Source organism: Neovison vison, chromosome 13 (assembly GCF_020171115.1).
Source record: "Neovison vison isolate M4711 chromosome 13, ASM_NN_V1, whole genome shotgun sequence".
Taxonomy (NCBI): Eukaryota; Metazoa; Chordata; class Mammalia; order Carnivora; family Mustelidae; genus Neogale; species Neogale vison.
The window spans coordinates 86929104-86942439 of NC_058103.1; positions in this window are offsets into that span (position 1 = coordinate 86929104).

A 13336-nucleotide genomic window follows, 5' to 3' on the forward strand; every position below is an offset into this window, starting at 1 on the left:
ACGGCGCAGTTTGGGGCGGAGTGCGGAACTGGAAAGGGAGTGGGGAGGGGCGGTCTGAGCAAGGAGCTGTCAACTCTGGCGCCTCTACCCACCGCTCCAGACTGTCCGAAGTGACAGATGGAACGGCAGCAAGGGCTGCGTTCCTCAAGCCTGCGCCCCACAAAGTGGGGGCGATAACACGCTTATGCTCTCGGCTCATGCCCCGCTCCACGTACCTTAGGAGCGGGTCTCCTGGACCCTTCACTCCTAGTGGGCCTGGCCCACATCCCGCCCAGGCAGCTAAGGAGCCTGGAATACTCACTTCGGTCACAACTGATCGCGCCCTCTCCTCTCCTCCCCCACCGTCTATGGCCGCGGCTGGGGTTTGGGGCTTTTGTGAAATCTTCCCGATTTCCTCCCTCGTTCTCTTAGAGCCCGGGTCACGGTGCGCAGACCTTTTTAAAGTTTCTGGGACAGAACCACGTGCTAAGGTGGGCTCTCCAGACTCGCCTCCCATCTTAATCCCGAAGTTCGCAACAGGTCCCAGATCCCGCTTTTTGGGGACTTCCGACTCCCAGCTTTGGACTCAAGGAGGTGCACTGAAACGGTGGCTCTCAGAAAATTTCCGCTGATTCCCTCTGGGCCTGGGGGTCTGGGCTGTTGTTGACATCCCCTCACCAAGGTGCTGACATCCCCTCACCTAGCTCGGAGTCTCAGTAGCTGCTTTCCCCGTGCCTCCCTGGTCCTTCTGCCCTCCTCTCTCCAGCCTTCTGTTCTCCCCACTCCCTCTGTAGAAGGCTTTCCAGAATTCATGGTTCCCTCCTCCCTGAATTCTACTTCCTGTGTTCCTGGAGCTGGGTGTGCAGGCTGCCTGGGTGTCTTAGTGGGTATGTGAGACTGTGCCTGTGGATGGTGTGTCGGGGAGAGGGCTGTGGTGGTGATGGGATCCTGTGTGTGACACAGGCCCCCTTCATGTGTGAGACTGACTCCTGGCTCCTGACTCTGTGGGACAGGACCCTCTCTGCCCTTCCCATTTTCCTTCCTCCTCCACAAGAATCTTTGCCTTCCAGACACCTGTGCCTTTATAAGGAAGCTCCTCCCCAGCATTCCTGCCCACGACCTCAGCCAAACAGAGGCCAAGGGCTACCAGAGGGGAGGTTCTTGATCAGCCGCTTAAACCATGGGCCTGTAACTCAGCCCCTCTCTCTCATTCCTGAGACCCAGGTGTGAGTCTGCCACTAGCAGTCGTCAATTGCATGCTATTTCCAGGAATAGCCTAACTTGCCTTTGTACTCTCTGAGAAATTTTAAGGACATCGGAAATTTGGAGTGTTAATTTCTTTTTGTGGGCTGTTGGGGGAAAAGACCACCACTCCTTCTCTGTCCTGCTCCTAGGTTGTTCCCAGCTCACCCAGCAGAGTGGCCTGTTAAGTTAAAATCTCTGAATTGTCTCTCGATGTTGTCCTCTCTTCTCTTCCCTGCTTTCTGGTCTTCCTGGCAGAACTGATCAGGTCAACTATACCAAGGTGAATTATTTTGGAAGATTCCAGGTAAGGCCAACCCAAAGCCTCCTTCCATTCTCTTTCTTGAGTGTACTCCATGTTTCTTCTGTTGCAAAGTAAACTTTCCTCTTGCTTGGTTCCCAGTGGGGTAGGAAAACAGCATGTCACTTTTTTCTATGCTAAGGAATAAATATACTCAAAGCCCTTATTCAATTCTTCTCACCCTATTTTTCTCCAAACGAAACAGTGCCAGATTCTTTAACCTGTCATCAATAAGCCCTATTTATTATCTGGATTTACAGAGTGTCTTTTACCCTAGGAACTCAAAATGCTTTCAGATATAATTGAGCCTGATCTCCCTGGTGCCTGAGCCATTAAGAAACCATTAGTGTATTCCTGTTGCAGTCAACTCAATGGCCCCCTAGTGGCCTGAAAGTGAATATGCTTCTCTAAGTGCCTCTCCCCAACCAAGGGTAAACAGTCAGAGAAATCAGAAAATCAAGGCAGCTTGGGGACAGAATGGGTCCCAAAGGTCATCTTTTGTTATACCCCCAAGGGCCCTAGAACCTCCTCCACAACATCTCTATAGCGCCCTCTCCAGAAGCAGCTAAGACAGTATCCCTGATGGTGTACCTTATTGTCTGCTCTATAAGGCAGCCTTTTCAGCTTTACAAAGTTCTGACTGACCCATTGTAACAGTAGCAATATCCTTGCCCTTATTATGTGCTGGCTCCAGATTTAGCCCTTCCTTTCCTCATCTCATTTGTCTCACAACAGTCTAGAAAGCAATTACTCTTTATCTCCATTTTTGAGATGCAGAAACAGCCTCAAAGAAGTTAAGTAAGTTGCTCAAGGTCACATAGCTAGATAGAATTCAAACGTGAGTCCTTCCGACCCTAGGGGGTTCTGATCCCTGCTCTACTCTGCCAGGGATGTTCAGAGGCCTGCTAGGGAAGGAAGAGGGCGATATGGGCAAGCTACAAAAGCAGCTACAAAAGTGGCCAACATGGAGTGGTAGGAGCCAGGAGAGGGTGTGTAGGCTGGATCCGTGGGGAGCTGAACTGGAATATTAAGTTTAAAAAAAAAAAAAGAGTTTATTGATATGGGAGCACTCTCAGGTGAAATAGGATTTCGTACCCTGACAAGGATCCTGGGAGACAGAGAAAGGCAATGGTCAGCCAAGGGAAAAGGAAATGCCAGAACTGCCACAGCAGAGGATGGAAGAAGGCTTCGGAAAGCTCAGAGAAGTGAGCCTGCTATGGTCGGTACTCTGTGTAAGGCCAGAAACCCATGCCAGTCCTGCAGAAAGGCCCATAGGATACTCTGGTTATCAAAGCAAAGAGGAACACACTGGGAGAAGCTGTTTGGCTGTCCTCTGAATGTCAGGTCTGGCAGCAAGAGGCCATTACAGAACTGGCTCTTTGATAGTGATGGGGGGGGGTGATAGGACCATGAACTAATAGCAGCCAGAGGTTGGTACACTACAGTGATGAGCAGCAAGTTGGACGCAGTGGAAGGTCCTGACAGAAGAGCTAGGCAGACAGGGAATAGAACAGAGCATCCCTAGGGCAAACTAGATGGGCAGCCAGGAATGGTTTTGCTCAAACCATGCCAGTGATTCTCAAACCTTTTGATCGCAAGATCGATTTCACTCTTGAAACTGACATCTCCAAAGAGATTTTGTTTATATGGATTATGTCTATTGATACTATCTCATTAGAAATAAGACTGAGAAATTTATAAAATACTTACCAATTGATTAAAAAATAATTGGCCCATTATGTTAACACCAATAGTATATTTTTATGAAAAGTAACTTCAGGGCCACCTGGGTGGCTCAGTCATTAAGCATTTGTCTTCAGCTCAGGTCATGACTCCAGGGTTCTAGGATCGAGCCCCGCATTAGGCTCCCTGCTCAGTGTGAAGCCTGCTTCTCCTTCTCCCACCCTCTGCTTGTGTTCCCCCTCTCACTGAGTCTCCATCAAATAAATAAACAAAATCTTAAAAAAAAAAGAAAGAAAGAAAGAAAGAAATATTACTATATTTATGGAAGGAAAAAAGTTAGTGAAAGAGTGGCTTTTTTCATGTTTTTGCAAATCTCTTAAAAGTGGTTTTATAGAAGACATCTGGATTCTCATATCTGCTTCTATTGGCAATATGTTGTTTTGGTTAAAATATATGAAGAAAATCTGGCCTGACCCAGATATGTGGTTGGGAGAGACAGCAGCATTTTAATAGCCTTTTCACATAATTTGAGACTACACCAAAACTCAACAAGTAGTATTTTCTTAAGTGGTAGTTGTAATGTAGAATATGAAACTATATCAATGAATTCAATCACATTAAAGTGTATTAATCTACCTGCACTATGAATGGCTCTTCTACCCATGCATAGTTTTAAAACCTCCTTCTTTGGTCATTTGGAAAACACTGGCTCATTGGATTATATTGATCTCTCAAATACTGATATAACCCATTATATAATATTAAAAGTTGTATTTGTTAATGTCAGAAAAGTTTATTGGATTCTGTCAAACTCAGGGTAGTGCATATAAGTTTTCTAAAATCCTAATTTTCACTGAAAAGTTCAAATTTTAAAATGAGTCACAAGTACTCTCCGTTGTTTTCCTCAAAGGAACAGGCTTAGTTGGTTTGAATTAGAAAAAAAGTCTGCCAAATAACCAAGTCTTAACAACCACAGTTTATCTGTCAAGTTATTATTTCAAGCGAAAATGGTCTTCCATGAAAAAAATTGTACAGCTCGTAACTCAGTGGTGCATAAGAGTACAGTATGCAGTGCATGCAGTACAGTACTTCCCATTTAATAACAGAGAATATATTTTTTTCAATAATATTTTTGTTTGTTTGTAAGTAGGTTCCATGCCCAGCGTGGAGCCTAAGGTGAGGCTTGAACTCACGACCCTGAGATCAAGAAATGAGCTGAGGTCGGGCACCTGGGTGGCTCAGTGGGTTAAGCTGCTGCCTTCGGCTCAGGTCATGATCTCAGGGTCCTGGGATCGAGTCCCACATCGGGCTCTCTGCTCAGCAGGGAGCCTGCTTCCTCCTCTCTCTCTCTCTCTGCCTGCCTCTTTGCCTACTTGTGATCTCTCTGCCAAATAAATAAATAAATAAAATATTTAAAAAAAAAAAAAAAGAAATGAGCTGAGGTCAAGGGCTGGACACTTAACTGACTGAGCCACCCAGGCACCCCTAACAGATTTTTTTTTTTTAAATTTTAAGTAATCTCTACATCTAATGCGGGGCTCAAACTCACAACCCTGAGATCAAGAGCTGCACACTCTATGGAGACCGGTGGACACCCAGAGAATATTTAAAAGACATGTATTTAAGGGTCATGATTTAATAAATTTTAGCAATTTTCATTGCTTCATTAAGGACAGTTTTAAGTGAAACTGACTCTTCTTTCTTTTTTCCTTCCCTTTCTCCATGCCCCTCCCCCATTCCCTCTTTGTTTCCTTTCTTTCTTCTGTCTGTCTTCACAATGAACAACCAAAACAGCTTGGTGTCACAGCCTTGCTTTGTTAAGGTGCCAGAAGATCTATCCACCATTGCTTTTGCACTGTGAGTGCAAATGTCTAGGCAGAGAAAGAGGCAAATGACATCCTAGTATAATTTTAACCTTGGGAAATGGCCTCCAGTTATCTGCAGGACCTCCAAGAATCTGCAGATCACACACAAAATTGCTGAGCTGTACAATGAAGAGAAATCAAGGATGAAAGGCCAGGAGACTGATGGACGTTGTTCCGGTATAAAGTCAAAACACCTTTCCAGTTTCCAGACCTGATTCAATTTTCAGATCTAGAACCTTTTTTTTTTTTTTTTCTTTCAAAGAGGGAAGCAGGCTCCCTGCTAAGCAGAGAGCCTGACGTGGGGCTTGATCCCAGGACCCCGAGATCATGACCTGAGCTGAAGGCAGAGGCTTTAACCCACTGAGCCACCCAGACGCCCCCAGATCTAGAGCTTATTGCCTGAAGGAGAGGGTAGGGCCCTATGAGGATGGCTTTTTAAAGATTATTTATTTATTTATTTGATAGGCAGAGATCACAAGTAGGCAGAGAGGCAGGCAGAGAGAGAGAAGGGGAAGCAGGCTCCCTGCTGAGCAGAGAGCCCAACACGGGGCTCAATCCCAGGACCTTGAGATCATGACCCGAGCCAAAGGCAGAGGCTTTAACTCACTGAGCCCCCCAGGCACCCCAAAGAAGGCTTTTTAATACCATAGCCATACAGCAATGATTTCACTAGTCCTTCCCCAAAGGGACCCATGGCCATTTACTTGGGTAACTGTACACTAGGGAAAGTGAAATGCCATTTTTTAGATCAAAGATTTTTATTTATTTGAGAGAGAGAGAGCGCATGAGAGGGGGAAGGGTTAGATGGAGAAGCTGACTCCCCACCTAGCAGGGAGCCCAGTATGGGACTCCATCCTGGGACTCCAGGATCATGACCTGAGCCAGAGGCAGATGCTTAACAAACTGAGCCACCCAGACGCCCATAGCCAAACATTTTAAGGTCATGCGGTGTTTGAATTATATTGATATCTGGGGATCTGAATCATCATCAGGGCTCCCTGAAAGAGTGGCCCTGGGTAAACATACGTATAGGCTCATAAGCTATACAAATGTTGGTTAGAGGCTTAGAAAAAGCAATATTGGGGAAATGGGAACACGAAGGTCTCAGAGAAAGGCATGTGGATGTATGAGTGAGCACAAAGCGTGAAGATCTATATATTGCATGTTAATAATAAATGTCCGTCTGAGAGCCTCCGCCAGAGGAGACATTAAATAACCAAGTAAAGGGCGCCTGGGTGGCTCAGTGGGTTAAGCCGCTGCCTTCGGCTCAGGTCATGATCTCAGGGTCCTGGGATCGAGGCCCGCATCGGGCTCTCTGCTCAGCAGGGAGCCTGCTTCCCTCTCTCTCTCTCTGCCTGTCTCTCTGTCTACTTGTGATCTCTCTCTGTCAAATAAATAAATAAAATCTTTAAAAAAAAAAAATAACCAAGTAAATAGAAGGACTTGGCTAGCTGATGTTTGCCAGCCTCTGTCATCAACCATTCATGTTGGCACAATGGGCACATGAATAAAGCGGCCTTGTTGGCACAGAGGAGGCCACACATAGGCATCCTGTCTATGGTGGTAAGGGTGGGTCCAACAGAATGGGCTCCCACTCACCAAGGCTGATCTGCCAATTGTGGCTGCCAGATGTTCAATCTGCCAGCAACTGATGGTCAACCAGCTACTTGGTAACAAGTTGACTACATTGGACCTGCTCGTCTCTGGAAGGCTGGTGATTAATCTTGACTTGAATCAGCACATGTTCCGGATATGGATTTCTCTTTCTTGCCAAAGACCTCAATCAGTACCACTCCCAGAGGGCTTAAAGAGAATTCCATTTACTGACATGGAATCTCACATAACATAGTAACAGAGCAAGAGTGGGCAAAAGATCGTGGAATCTTCTGGGACCCTCATGGACTTTGCCGCCCACTTGAGCTGGCAGAGTAAAAGAACAGCCTTTCAAGGGTGCAGCTGAAGGACCATTTTAGAGATGATGGGACACCCTGTTCCAGGATGAAGTGTGTACCCTATTCAATAACTGTAATATTGCCCAGTGAGTATGATTGAGAGGTCTACGAGACCAGGGGTGGAAGGAGGAATAACCCCACTTAACATCACTCCCAGTGACTCTTTTGGGGAAATTTGTGGTTCCTATTCCTATAGTTCCAGGCTCTCTAGGTTTAGAGAATCTGGTTCCCAGATGTAGAACACTTCCACCAAGGGACAGAACAAGAATCCCATAAACTTTTAGTGTGGCTGCTTTCTGTCCTTCAAACTCCTTGTGCCAAAAGACCAGTAGTTTAAAAAAAAAAAAAAAAAAGAGTCACATTCTCATAGAGGTACTTGACTCTGATCCTTTGGAAGTGATAAATTTGCTGCTACAATGGGGTCAGGAAAAATAGGTTCGGCACCCTGATCATCTGCTAGGATATCTCTTGGTACCCACTTGCCCAATTTTGACAGTAGTAGGGAAATGCAGCAGCCTCGTTTGAGGAGGACATGGTGATTAGAGGCTCATATCCCTTGAATGAGGATCTGAGTCATTTTACCAGGTAAGACAACTAGACCCATAGACACACAAGTTGACAGCAAAGAGAATCTAGAATGGGTAATGGTTGGGGAGTGGGGGAGCGCTGAATATGTTATGTCACCAAGATAAGCTGCAGTAGTGGGGGCCATAGTTCATTCCACTCACCTTCTTGTAAGTCTCCCAGGGAAAGCAATCACCAGAATCCCGGAGGAGTGATTCCAGGTAGAGGGAGCTTAGCACAGAAGCAAGTAGGTCTGAATTGCTCACAGTAGGTCCTGCCATGATCTCTGTGGTTACTACCCAAATCCCACCTTTGGGACAAAGAAGCTTATCCCCATGTTGCCAGAAGTGCTGGCCTGAAGGCTGAGAGATGAGTCTCTCTCTGGGGAATTCCTTAAGCTGCCAAAGGGAGATCTGCCTGACTTCAGGAGCCCTTCCTAGGGATAATCTGGCCAGTGTAGGGGTTCAAAGGACCAGTCCTCTTGCTTCAGTTAGGGCCATCTCAACTTGCCTCTGAATGGTCATCTCAACCCTAAAGCTCCTCGTGGAGGTGTGCTTTGTGGTGACTGTGTCCTTGATTGATTCCTATCCCCCCCCAATCCTGATTCCTTCCCTCCCTCAAGGGTGTTGTGTTGCTTCCAAGAACACCTCCCAATAAACTTCCCACAAGCAAATCTCTGTCTCATAATGTTTCATGAGAAGCCTGACCTAAGACTGTCACCTAAGATTCTAACCTTTAGGACCCCAGAGGACAAGTCTAAGCATCTGAAGGTGGGTCTCGTGGACCACCGCTGTCTTCCATGCTATGGTTTTCTCTAAGTCCTCACAGCATGTGTGGGCTTCCTACATCCTCACTGCCCTTCACCAAATGTTCTCCAGCTTGTGTGTTTCCTCAGGATAAAGCATCCTAAACCGAGGTCCCCCGCGTATCTCGGTTGTGGTCTGACACGCATGCCAAGACTAAGAAGGGGCTGAGTCTTTCTCGGTTCTCGAGCCCTAGCGGCTCGCCGGAGCCAAGGATCAAGCACTTTAGAAATCCGAACTCCTCGCCTTGCTTCCCTCTCCCCAGCCACCCATTCCAGGTCTTGGTTCAGAGGGTCTGGATACGGCCAGTTTCACACTATTCCCAGAGCTTCTCAGGCCATTCTGTTAGATACCAAGATGGAGAATCACTGGGCTCAGTTCTTTAATTCAGCAGCCCGAGAGGCTGTCCGCTTAGCTAGCAGCCTTTTCATTTGACTCATATGGAGCTGGCTGTCGGCGAAAACCCTCAGTTTTATTCACACATGCCTCTGCTAAGCTGCCACTTTCCCACCCTGTCCTTGTACAGTTGGTGCCTTGGAGCCCAGCCCAGATCTCTCCGTTGAGCCCTGTTCCTTCTACCTTGTGAGGTTCAGGCTGCTCTCCATCCAGCGGGTTAGGAAGTTTTGGGATCCCGAGCGTATCTCCCAACACATTTCCCATCCTCACTGGCTTCCTGCTATCCAAAAAGGTGAGGGGCTTGTTCACTGTGCCTTGACCCAGGCCCTGATAGAAAAGGTGGGCCAGCCCAGGAGGAAGGACAAAGTCAGCTGACAAGGTCGGCTCTGAGGGCATCGCTTTTGCGTCACACGCCCGGCCCACCGGGAGAAGGACAGCATCTAACTTCCTCCCATTGCGCTCATAAAGACTGATCCATCTCACAGAGAGATAAACAGAGGCAGAGAATATGAAAACCGCGTCCAAGAGCATCCTACTGGGGTAGGAGTCAAACTTTCCTGCCATCTTTAGCTCTCGTCTCTAGGTTTATCACCTGTCAGAGGAAAGGCAGGGGTAAAGAGTGACGAGGTTGGCCCTTTGATTAGAAAGAGAACGATTTTTAGAGTTGGAAGGAATCTGAGAACGAATCGAAAGCTTAATAGATCAGGGAGCTCAGGTAACTTGCCAGGATCTCAGGGCAAACTTTTGCTCTGGCTGAGATGAAACTCTGGGTTTGGAGGGTGGGCCCAGCGCTCACTCCTTCAGGTAAGTTTGACAGCACTTAAAAGGGAAACACATAGCGGGGCACCTGGGTGGCTCAGTCAGTTAAGCGGTGGACCCTTGATTTTGGCTCAGGTCATGATTTCATGGGTTGTGGGATTGAGCCCCATGACCAGCTCAGGGCAGGGTTGGCTTGGGATTCTTCCCCTCTTCCTTTGCCTCCCCGCCTTGCCCTCCTTCCACCCCCACATATGCTCTCTCTCAAATAAATTTAAAAATTTATAAAATTCTTATAAATCTATAAGAAAAAAAAAGATGCTCTTCCTCTCCTTCTGCCCCTCTCCCTCTCTAAAAAAACAAAAAAGACGACAAAACAAAACAAAACAAAAACAAAAACAAAACAAAGGGAAACACACATGGGAGTTATTTAAGTCCCAGATGGTTCCTTCTATGATTCTAGAAGGGCTTGGCATAGGAGGACAGGCAATGTCTTCCCCCTGGGCTTTTGCAGAAAACTCTTTACAGTCTTTCTTATCCTCCCCAAGGGACCAGAACCCCAGCACCTGCCTCTCAGCTGCCTCCTCCATACCCAGCCCTCAAAGTGCAGAGGGTGGCTAGATCTGGAGCCACTGCTGGACAAACAGCTGGACAGGTGGACGGCTCCTGGTCCTCACTCTCCCACCTGCCTCATCCACTGTGGGATTGTGGTGGTTAAAGGTGGCAGGAGGTTGGCCCTTGTCCGTGATTTGAGTCCTCATGCTCATGACTTCATGAGTTCAGTCTGCCTGCTTCAACAGGGGACAGCCTGCTTCAAGTCCACAACCAGGAGCACCCCTAACTCTGCCTGCCCTGGGAAGATCCATCAGTCCCCAATCCACACAAACTGCTGAGAAAAAGAAAGAAAAAATCACTCCAAAATGCACGTCAGTGAAGACACTTGTGGAAAGAACCGCATATATACTGAGGACAAAGTAATGAGAACTGTATTTCCCTTGCCAGTGTCCGCTAATAAATAATGGTGATAAATAACAATAATGATACTACTAAGCTCAGGGGCAGGCACCATGTTAAGTACTTTCCATACATTATATTGTTGAAAGCTTACAACAGCCATTTGAGGTATTATGATCCCCACTTTATAGGTGAGAAAGAGGCAGCACAGGAAGGTTAAGTATCACAAGATAAAATAGCTGGTCAGTGGCTGGGTTCATGAAGCAGTGAGCCTGACTCCCTGTGACAGTATGGGAAGCGAACCCCTGAGGATTCAACAACCAAGGCATCTTCATTCTGTAAGTAGCTAGCCATCGGCCTGAGAGGTGCCCTCAGCCTCCAGGCTCCCAAAGCCCAGTGCTTTATCAGGTAAGTTATGGTATCAGGAAAGAAACCAGGCCAATCTGACTCTCCTGTTTGGCTATCAGGTGAAGATCAGAGTTCAGTTTCCACTACTGATCTCTGATGAACAGGTTGGGAAACCACAGCATGGGGTCCCCACACAAAACCGCCAAGTGAGCCTGAGAATTCCAGACCTGCTTCTTGGGTTCTAGTCCCCAGGATCTCCTTGGGAGGCATTACACTGAATACAATTTCTTGGCCGCCAAAGCTCACACGTGCCAAACTCTCCAGCAAACTTGCCTCTGTGGATCACACAGGATATAGACCCACCAGTGACTTACCTCCCTGAGAGTCCTCCTTGCCTGGAGGTACGTGCTTTCCAGTGTGCCCACCAGGGGGCACCCTCGTCCTTCTACCTTCTGCCCTGTTGGGGGTGGTGGGGGGCCGTTTGAGATGGGCACTGTGGGGTGCCTGCTACTCAGCTCAGCCCAGGAGCCCCATTTCCCAAAATGGCTATTCCTGTGACCTCCCTGATTTTTCTCCATAGCCACTCCAACATAATTTATGCAACATTTTTGTCATTTCACATTTTAAGAAACCGAAGTGTATTTTTAAAAGAAAAAACAAAGTCCTCTTTGATGAAGGTTTTCCTGGCTTCCCTTGCTGCATGGATTTCTTGCATTCTGAGGGCTGCTAGGTAGGATGTGGGCAGGAGAATACAGGCCCTACTGAAGCTACAATGGGGGGGTTGTCTCAAGAATGGGGTCCAGGCGTGGCCATCACTGGCCAAAGATGGGTGAGGCTCTCTTCTGTGGATTAGAGCCTCAGCCTTCAGAGCCCAAGATCGACAGAATCAGAGTAAGGAGTACTGAAATCTCTGCCTTCCTTGCGGCATCCCCAATCCCATGACAGGAGAGGAGCCTGTCTCTTGTCTTTCCCCAGGCTGAGGGAGAGGAAGGGGATTATCTTTCAAGGCAGACAAGAGGGAGAAGGACTTGGGTGCAGGAGCAGGGACGGCTGCAGGTGACAGGTGTAGGGTCTTTGGGAAAGAGCCAGGATTTCCCTTGCAAAATCCATTCAAACAGACCAAGAGGGAACCTGATCCCTGGGAGGGAACAGGGAACTGCTGGGGCACCAGAGGGGCCTCCAGAGGGGCACAAAGCTGGAGGGAGGCAGGGAGGAGAGATGGGAGCCTGCAGTCTTGGAGGGAGGGGAGAGAGGATGAGTTCTGAGGGCAGAGGGCAGAGGGCAGGAGAGCAGAGAGCAGCTCCAGAGCTTCTGCCATAGCCTGTGAGGTCTTATTACCAGATCCAACCCACTGGTCTCAGAATCTTGGAATCCCTTTCCTGGGTGAGGGTCCCACAGTTGTTCAGGGGTGGCACAAAGGCCCACGGTGGCCCCTAGGGCAGAAAGGCAGGCCCTAAGAGGGGAAGGAAGTCCCAGGCAGAGCTCGCTGCTACCCCAGCTAAGTTAAAAAGGGTGATAAAGAGGAGCAAGTTAGGCAAGAGGAAGTGAGCTGGCTGAGCAAGGCTGGGACTGAGCTCCCTGGGCCAGGTCAGTGTGAGGTTCATGTACCCTGACAAGGAACCCAGAGCCGAGGTCTCTCTAAGCAGCCTCCTAAGCAGCCTCCTGGTCCCAGCATTCTCACCCCAGGCCCTAGGCACAGAACAGAGAAGAGAGCCTGGCAAGAGAGCGCTGTGGAGGCTGGTGGCCAGGTGTTGCTGTGTGTCGGGTCATGTCTGGTCTATGGAGGGTCCAGGCCCTGCCAGGCCCAGGGGGCCAAGAGGACTTAGTTACGCGCGTGGCGGTGGCTGAGAGGTGTGATTGCCTCACTCGTACCTCATTTTCATGGGAGGAAGCATTGAGAAAGAGGAGCTGGGTGTTCAGCAAAGTTTGCTTATTCAAAACATTCAATCCCAGCTGGGCCCTGCCCCACTTTTAGCTCCCACTTCCAGGGGCGTCCCAGCCTCCTCAGCCCCTGGAAGAGACTCCTGTGCTTTAGAGGCCATCTCTGCAGAGGTCCCTTCCCCTGGGAGCTCCTGACACCCTCCCCTCGGGCTAAGCCTGAGCACCAGTACCCCACGTGGTCCCCTTATTGTTCCTTCTCCAGCCCCTCAGCTTCATCTGATCAGAGACTACTCCTGGGACTGAGAACCCCCGCCCACCACCACCAACACCCCACCAACCTGGGCTCCTAGGAGACCAGGCCTCAGGAACCCGCCCCTCAGTCCTGAAGAGCACAGAGAAGGAAGCCCTGAGCAGGAAGTGCTGAGACACAGGCGGAGCGCGGAGGGCGGGGGCTTTGGGGAGGGGAGCCTAACCTCCCTGGGCAGGAGCAGTGACCACAGCTCCCCCACAACGCCCCTACTGAAGGCAGGTGGGAGGAGGCCGATTTAAAAGGCGGACGGGTCTCTGGCCAAAGCATTCAGCTCTGCCACCAGCCGCCAGCCGCTGCTACCC